Source organism: Aptenodytes forsteri, unplaced genomic scaffold, assembly GCF_000699145.1.
Source record: "Aptenodytes forsteri isolate BGI_AS27 unplaced genomic scaffold, ASM69914v1 Scaffold132, whole genome shotgun sequence".
Taxonomy (NCBI): Eukaryota; Metazoa; Chordata; class Aves; order Sphenisciformes; family Spheniscidae; genus Aptenodytes; species Aptenodytes forsteri.
In genome coordinates, this window is record NW_008795520.1 from 5,307,428 (window position 1) to 5,315,132 (window position 7,705).

At 43.7% G+C, this 7,705-nt stretch overlaps 1 long non-coding RNA gene across 1 annotated transcript; it reads right to left on the reverse strand.

The window, feature by feature from the left end:
* Positions 1 to 6,093: 6,093 nt before the first annotated feature.
* LOC103900995 lies at positions 6,094 to 7,637 on the reverse strand. The gene is made up of 2 exons (XR_657700.2): positions 7,392 to 7,637; positions 6,094 to 7,292 (listed from the first exon to the last, which is right to left on the reverse strand). It is a non-coding gene; the product is annotated as an uncharacterized LOC103900995 (long non-coding RNA).
* Between the last annotated feature and the right edge of the window lie 68 nt (positions 7,638 to 7,705).

Below are 7,705 nucleotides of genomic sequence, written 5' to 3' on the forward strand. Positions count from 1 at the left end.
ATCTGGTATTTGGGCTTTGTACTGAAGCCATTACTGTACTTCAGGTACCATCTCATGGAGACAATCAGCAATCTTAGTTCTTCCTCTGGGAGGCTTTTTATGGAGGAAATACAGAATGGTGGCATCGCTACTTTCTTCTATGATGTTTCCTCCTTCATTACAGTAACTTTTCAGTATCTTGAACATCCTTGGGTAGTTAAGATACTGCTATTGGTATTTCTTGGGAACATTGTTCTGGTTTTGTCTAAGATGAATAAGCAATTTAAGAATATCACCCAGAGATCTGCCCCAAGGCTGGATAGTTATGAGTGGCAGGGTATGTGGTATAGCATGGGACTTCAGTTCATAGACTTTTTATTTTGTTCCCTGTGATTCTTAAGATTTGTGCATTTAGGCTTTAAACTGAAGACCGGAAGATCTGCATGATCACTGGAGCTACGTATTGACATATCAAGGAAGAGTTATGGAAGGCCACTGGTTAACTCGTAACTAAATAACAGCTGAACCAGCTGGGCTGTCAACCGAAATTTCAATGTTGGTGTACCAAGAAGTGGTGACTCATGTCCATGTCGAATCTAAAGCCTTTCAAAGAAGCTAGGGGAATAATTTCCATAAGAAAATGCTGTAACGCACAAACAGCTCCCTAAAGCTATGGAAGATACAACAATGTCAGGCTTTTGAGATCATATGAAGTCCTTACGCATAAAATTTCCGCTGAACAGTACAGTGTGCTGGAGGCTTTACCCCTGTGGCCTGTAGTACTTTATTAACTAGGGCAAGAAATTATAGTTATTCCGGTACCACACAACAATATAAAAAAGATTAGCTGAGAGTAACTTCCACTGGGCAGGTTTCTTAGTGGGGACTAGTAGCCTACTTTGTTTGCCTCACTGCAAAGCTAGATAATGTGTGCAGCCATCAGCTTTGGGTGAGGACAAACAAACTTGTCATAACCCATATTTTTGATCTGTTACCAGCCTGTTAAGGACTCTTGATGAGACCTGCAGAGAGCCATTGTGGTTATTAATATTGAATGGTCATAGTGGTGCATTACTATATAAGTGATATGTACAGTGGGGAGAAGCTTCTGGTTCTGGACAGGATTTTTCTTGCAGGATATTCAGACAGCGATTCATTAAAATATACTACATGCTGCCATGGATTGTGTTGTGGAGGCCCAAAAGTGGTGTCATTGACCTAAAAATGAATCGGGCAAATTCGTGGTCTGCTTATTCAGTAAGATAGTGCAATTGTAACCTCTGGCTCAGAAAGTCCTAAACGGCTGATGGTCAGAAGCTGTACTGTGTGTTTGCCTCGGTTCTCACTCTGCTCCTCTAGGCAGCTCGTGGTGGCCACTATCTGTAATGGTTGTGGGTGCATGACCCTTTGGCTTGATGTGGCACAGCCAGTTTTGTCTCTACCGGACCATAGATGTCTTTTACCAACCTCAAAAGAACAGCACTACTTAGGAAGCTGTTATGGTACTGTATGCATCAGAAAAAGGACAAATGTAGCCAGCGGGGCAGCCAACCCTACCCCTAGACTAAAGTCAGAATAACTTTGGGCTTTGGTACCTAGGCTAGGAAGAAAAGTAAATAAGCATATTATCTGAACATTGAGAAACCACAAGTAACCTATTACAGAAAGTGCTGACTAGGCCTAAAAAGGAAAAGCAGCCTCTTACATAAAGGGAAGAATGGTGTTTTGTATTGTGGAGAGGAGAGTTGGACAAAAAGGGACCCGTGAGAGGTTTTGAAATGTGTTTCTTTGTGTCGAGTCTAGGGACTTCTCTTTTTTAAGTAGCTCACCATTAATTGGTGGAAATTTTATAATTGGAACTGTGTATAAAATATTGGACCAAGTAATTATGACTATGTATGTTACCCTAACTTTGGGCAATGACTTGCTGCCCTGAGAGGTACAGGTTATAGGCTGGGAAGCAAGGACAGGGGGTCCACTTAAGAAGTCTCCTTTGAGGAAGTAGGATAGCATGTAATCATGTACTTTGTGGCACTCTGCTGAAAAGTGGGAGGAACTGGAGGGCAGGAGCAGATAGCCGAATGGCAGCAGATAGCTAAGGCAGCTAGCAGAGCCAGAGCACTGCTGGAGTGACTCACAAAGGACAGAGCAGCTGGTAATGCCGCTGGGTCTGGTGCAGTTTGGATGCAACCCTGCCGCCCGGCAGGGAAGGCACCAGCCTCTGCTTTGGAGAAGTGCAGATGTAAGATGAGGTGTTTACTGCAGGAAGAAAGGAGCAAACATAACAGCTCCTTTACCAAGAAATTACAGGAGGGCTCAAAATAGTCTGTGGTTGTACTCTTCCTTTTCTATCCAATAAAGTAGTGTTTGTTAAGCCACCTGGCTGAATATTTGAGAAGGGGTTAAAAAAAGTGCCTGGTCATCAGTTTAGTTCAATTTTCCCAGATTTCTGAGTGGGCTTTAACTGTTATTAGCATGGCCTGTGTTGCTGTCAGAAGCTTACACTGAAGCATGCTATAATTATACAGGTGATTGTAACAAACTGTATGAAATCCAGTCTTGCTGACAACAGACTCAGCAAGCACAATATTTATCTAAACTAAAAATTCATTGTCACTATTAGACTCAGTCACATAGATCCAAAAGCTCTGTGTAAAATGGTGCTAGACACCATCGGTCTGTCCTAATTAGTGGGTTGTAGTCTGACACTGCCGCTCAAGTGTTAAGTAAGTCTCTCTCTTCTCCAAAGTGGAAAGGGAAAACAGAATGGAAAGCTAGATCTGTAAAAGATCACGTTTCAGTTTTTAATGAGATGAATCAAAGCAGTTCTTGGTACCCAAGAGGGAATATAAGATTTGGAGATCACCTAATTATCACTGAAAATAAGCAGGAAGTTCGTAAAGGCTGTGCTCAGTAGTGCTGGTTGGGTACGGTAGCAGCTGACGTGCAGTAGCAGCTCCTGCACTGCTGGTGTCTTGTGATTATATTCCTCTCCCAGTTCTTGTAGTTGGGGCAGGAAAGGCACGTAAAATTTCTTCAGGGTAACAAATGCTACCTTTTGGCCAAGAATAGCTGCTAAATTTGCTTCAGCTGAAATTGTCTGCCTCTGTCTTGACAAAGCACTTCTGTTTCTCCAGCAAGAAAAATTCTGCTGGAACATGGGAAGTCAGACTATGCTGACAGGATAACATACTGTCCCAGCAATGGTTGTGTGCATGTCGAATTGTAGGTTTAAAAGCAAAAGCCTGAATTAGGACTTGGACTGTGGAAATAGGGGAAGACCGTGTTATTTGCCGTTATGACTGCTGTTAGTAAATGGTGCTAAAAATAGCAGTCACAAGAAATCAGCAGGAAAATGACAGTCTGTGAACAAAACCACTGCAGCGCTGACAAGGCTACTCAAGCTGTAACCCAACTGACTCATTGTCAATGGTGCATTAGGTTTGGGAGCTGAAATAGAGATTTTCCTGCAAATTTCATAAACTGCCCATGACTCTGCCTTCAAAGAGGTGATCAGCATGTTAATCAAACAGCTGTTCTGCTTCAGTAAAGAACTGTTGCGTACTTTAAATCACTGTATTTCCTTTGGATTGTTTCTTCCCAAAAGTAGAAGAGCTCTGAGCCAGAAGTAGTAGTAAAGTAGTAAAACTTTATTTTCTATGGTTCTTCTAGAAACACTTCCACTTACTGCTCCTCCTTTCAGCATCACTACTTTTTTATTCCAGCCCTTCAGCACCTTTTCTGTCCCTGTTGTTCGACCTGAACTTTCAAACCTGTTTTGAGGTTTCTTTCTAATACTGAGAAGTGAAGGCATTTCATGTACTTTTGTCAGTCTGGTTTTATCAAAACTTTCTACTCTTTACACTAGAATGCCTGGAACAATCGCTTCATGGCTTGATGTGGCACAGCCAGTTTTGTCTCTACCGGACCATAGATGTCTTTTACCAACCTCAAAAGAACAGCACTACTTAGGAAGCTGTTATGGTACTGTATGCATCAGAAAAAGGACAAATGTAGCCAGCGGGGCAGCCAACCCTACCCCTAGACTAAAGTCAGCATAACTTTGGGCTTTGGTACCTAGGCTAGGAAGAAAAGTAAATAAGCATATTATCTGAACATTGAGAAACCACAAGTAACCTATTACAGAAAGTGCTGACTAGGCCTAAAAAGGAAAAGCAGCCTCTTACATAAAGGGAAGAATGGTGTTTTGTATTGTGGAGAGGAGAGTTGGACAAAAAGGGACCCGTGAGAGGTTTTGAAATGTGTTTCTTTGTGTCGAGTCTAGGGACTTCTCTTTTTTAAGTAGCTCACCATTAATTGGTGGAAATTTTATAATTGGAACTGTGTATAAAATATTGGACCAAGTAATTATGACTACGCATGTTGTTACCCTAACTTTGGGCAATGACTTGCTGCCCTGAGAGGTACAGGTTATAGGCTGGGAAGCAAGGACAGGGGGTCCACTTAAGAAGTCTCCTTTGAGGAAGTAGGATAGCATGTAATCATGTACTTTGTGGCACTCTGCTGAAAAGTGGGAGGAACTGGAGGGCAGGAGCAGATAGCCGAACGGCAGCAGATAGCTAAGGCAGCTAGCAGAGCCAGAGCACTGCTGGAGTGACTCACAAAGGACAGAGCAGCTGGTAATGCCGCTGGGTCTGGTGCAGTTTGGATGCAACCCTGCCGCCCGGCAGGGAAGGCACCAGCCTCTGCTTTGGAGAAGTGCAGATGTAAGATGAGGTGTTTACTGCAGGAAGAAAGGAGCAAACATAACAGCTCCTTTACCAAGAAATTACAGGAGGGCTCAAAATAGTCTGTGGTTGTACTCTTCCTTTTCTATCCAATAAAGTAGTGTTTGTTAAGCCACCTGGCTGAATATTTGAGAAGGGGTTAAAAAAAGTGCCTGGTCATCAGTTTAGTTCAATTTTCCCAGATTTCTGAGTGGGCTTTAACTGTTATTAGCATGGCCTGTGTTGCTGTCAGAAGCTTACACTGAAGCATGCTATAATTATACAGGTGATTGTAACAAACTGTATGAAATCCAGTCTTGCTGACAACAGACTCAGCAAGCACAATATTTATCTAAACTAAAAATTCATTGTCACTATTAGACTCAGTCACATAGATCCAAAAGCTCTGTGTAAAATGGTGCTAGACACCATCGGTCTGTCCTAATTAGTGGGTTGTAGTCTGACACTGCCGCTCAAGTGTTAAGTAAGTCTCTCTCTTCTCCAAAGTGGAAAGGGAAAACAGAATGGAAAGCTAGATCTGTAAAAGATCACGTTTCAGTTTTTAATGAGATGAATCAAAGCAGTTCTTGGTACCCAAGAGGGAATATAAGATTTGGAGATCACCTAATTATCACTGAAAATAAGCAGGAAGTTCGTAAAGGCTGTGCTCAGTAGTGCTGGTTGGGTACGGTAGCAGCTGACGTGCAGTAGCAGCTCCTGCACTGCTGGTGTCTTGTGATTATATTCCTCTCCCAGTTCTTGTAGTTGGGGCAGGAAAGGCACGTAAAATTTCTTCAGGGTAACAAATGCTACCTTTTGGCCAAGAATAGCTGCTAAATTTGCTTCAGCTGAAATTGTCTGCCTCTGTCTTGACAAAGCACTTCTGTTTCTCCAGCAAGAAAAATTCTGCTGGAACATGGGAAGTCAGACTATGCTGACAGGATAACATACTGTCCCAGCAATGGTTGTGTGCATGTCGAATTGTAGGTTTAAAAGCAAAAGCCTGAATTAGGACTTGGACTGTGGAAATAGGGGAAGACCGTGTTATTTGCCGTTATGACTGCTGTTAGTAAATGGTGCTAAAAATAGCAGTCACAAGAAATCAGCAGGAAAATGACAGTCTGTGAACAAAACCACTGCAGCGCTGACAAGGCTACTCAAGCTGTAACCCAACTGACTCATTGTCAATGGTGCATTAGGTTTGGGAGCTGAAATAGAGATTTTCCTGCAAATTTCATAAACTGCCCATGACTCTGCCTTCAAAGAGGTGATCAGCATGTTAATCAAACAGCTGTTCTGCTTCAGTAAAGAACTGTTGCGTACTTTAAATCACTGTATTTCCTTTGGATTGTTTCTTCCCAAAAGTAGAAGAGCTCTGAGCCAGAAGTAGTAGTAAAGTAGTAAAACTTTATTTTCTATGGTTCTTCTAGAAACACTTCCACTTACTGCTCCTCCTTTCAGCATCACTACTTTTTTATTCCAGCCCTTCAGCACCTTTTCTGTCCCTGTTGTTCGACCTGAACTTTCAAACCTGTTTTGAGGTTTCTTTCTAATACTGAGAAGTGAAGGCATTTCATGTACTTTTGTCAGTCTGGTTTTATCAAAACTTTCTACTCTTTACACTAGAATGCCTGGAACAATCGCTTCAGAGCAAAACTAGGTGGTAGTTCAGGCTCTAGGACCTTTTCTTTATTCTTTTAAAAAAGCGCAGTGGAATTTTGTAGAACAAATAGCAGGCTTTTTGCTATCACCCAACTACAGACAATAGTTCTCGGTCCTTTCTCAAAACCACGCATGATCCCAAGGTATCTTTCCCCAGGCGATCTGCTTTGCTGCTCTTTAATCTGGATAGCTCATTTCTGCAGTTCTCCTCAAAAGAAATGTTATCATACTTTTCTGTGAATGAATCCTTTAAATCTGATACAGCTAAGCTGACGTACCCTTTAAAGCAGCAATCCTACAACTATTAGCAGAACTCTAGCAAGTAGATATGATTTGGTATGTGGTTTTTTTTGTGTAGGTTAATTGTAGAATAGAAGACTGGATGTCTCTAGCTAAGATATTTAAATGGTCTTTGTGACAAGAGTGGCTGAATACCATTCTAACTTTGCTATATAGCCATGTGCACTGCTTCCTGCAAGGCAAAGAAATACTGCATGCCTGTAATTGAATAGGATATGGTGATTTACTTTTGTGGGCCTTTTCTATTGCAACCTTTATTTTTGTGCTCACCTTTCCCCCGTCCAGCATATGAACAGGGGGGGCTTTAAGTAGTGCTTGTATGAGCAGCTTGCTGCTACACATCACGAGCTGTAGAACTACTAGGGACTTCATTGCCCTATCTGCTTACTGGACCGAAACAGCCAAAACCACACTTCGTGAAGCCTGTGAGGGAGTCGGCGGATAAAAGCACAGCCTTGGGATGGTGGGTATAAGACTGCGGGTGGGTGTAAGATTTCCACGTTTCAGAACCTCCACAGTCCTGGAGCAACAAATGACCCAGTCGGCTTTGAAAACTGCATTTGGGTCTGGTCACAGGGGATGCGTCTTGGTAGGAGGAGATGGGGTTAGGCTGGAACAAGGGACCTACAGAGGAAAAACAAAGCATAGAGGAAGTGAAGGTTGTGCAGGGGAAGCTTGTGGTGGCGTTAAGGAGCTCAATTAACTTCACGACCCAGTTGTTACCTTAGCGCCTGTAAATCAAAGCCCACAGAGCACGTGCCGGAGCGGTGGGTCAGGGCCTGTGGTGTGGTGTGCCGTGCCGTGCCGTGGCGTGGCATGGCCTAGCACGGCATGGCCTGGGCCCAGCAGCGCTCTCCGACAAGTCCCGGGCGCGGTTCGGGGGCTGACGCAGGCCGAGACACGGTGCGGTCCCCGCGCGGCCTTCCTCCCCGGGTCACGTCAAACCCACCCGCGGTGCCGGGCGCCCTCGCGGGGTAGCAGAGCACCCCCCCGTCCCCCAGGAGGAAGCCGTCCGCCCTCGGCCGGGGCCGTGTGGG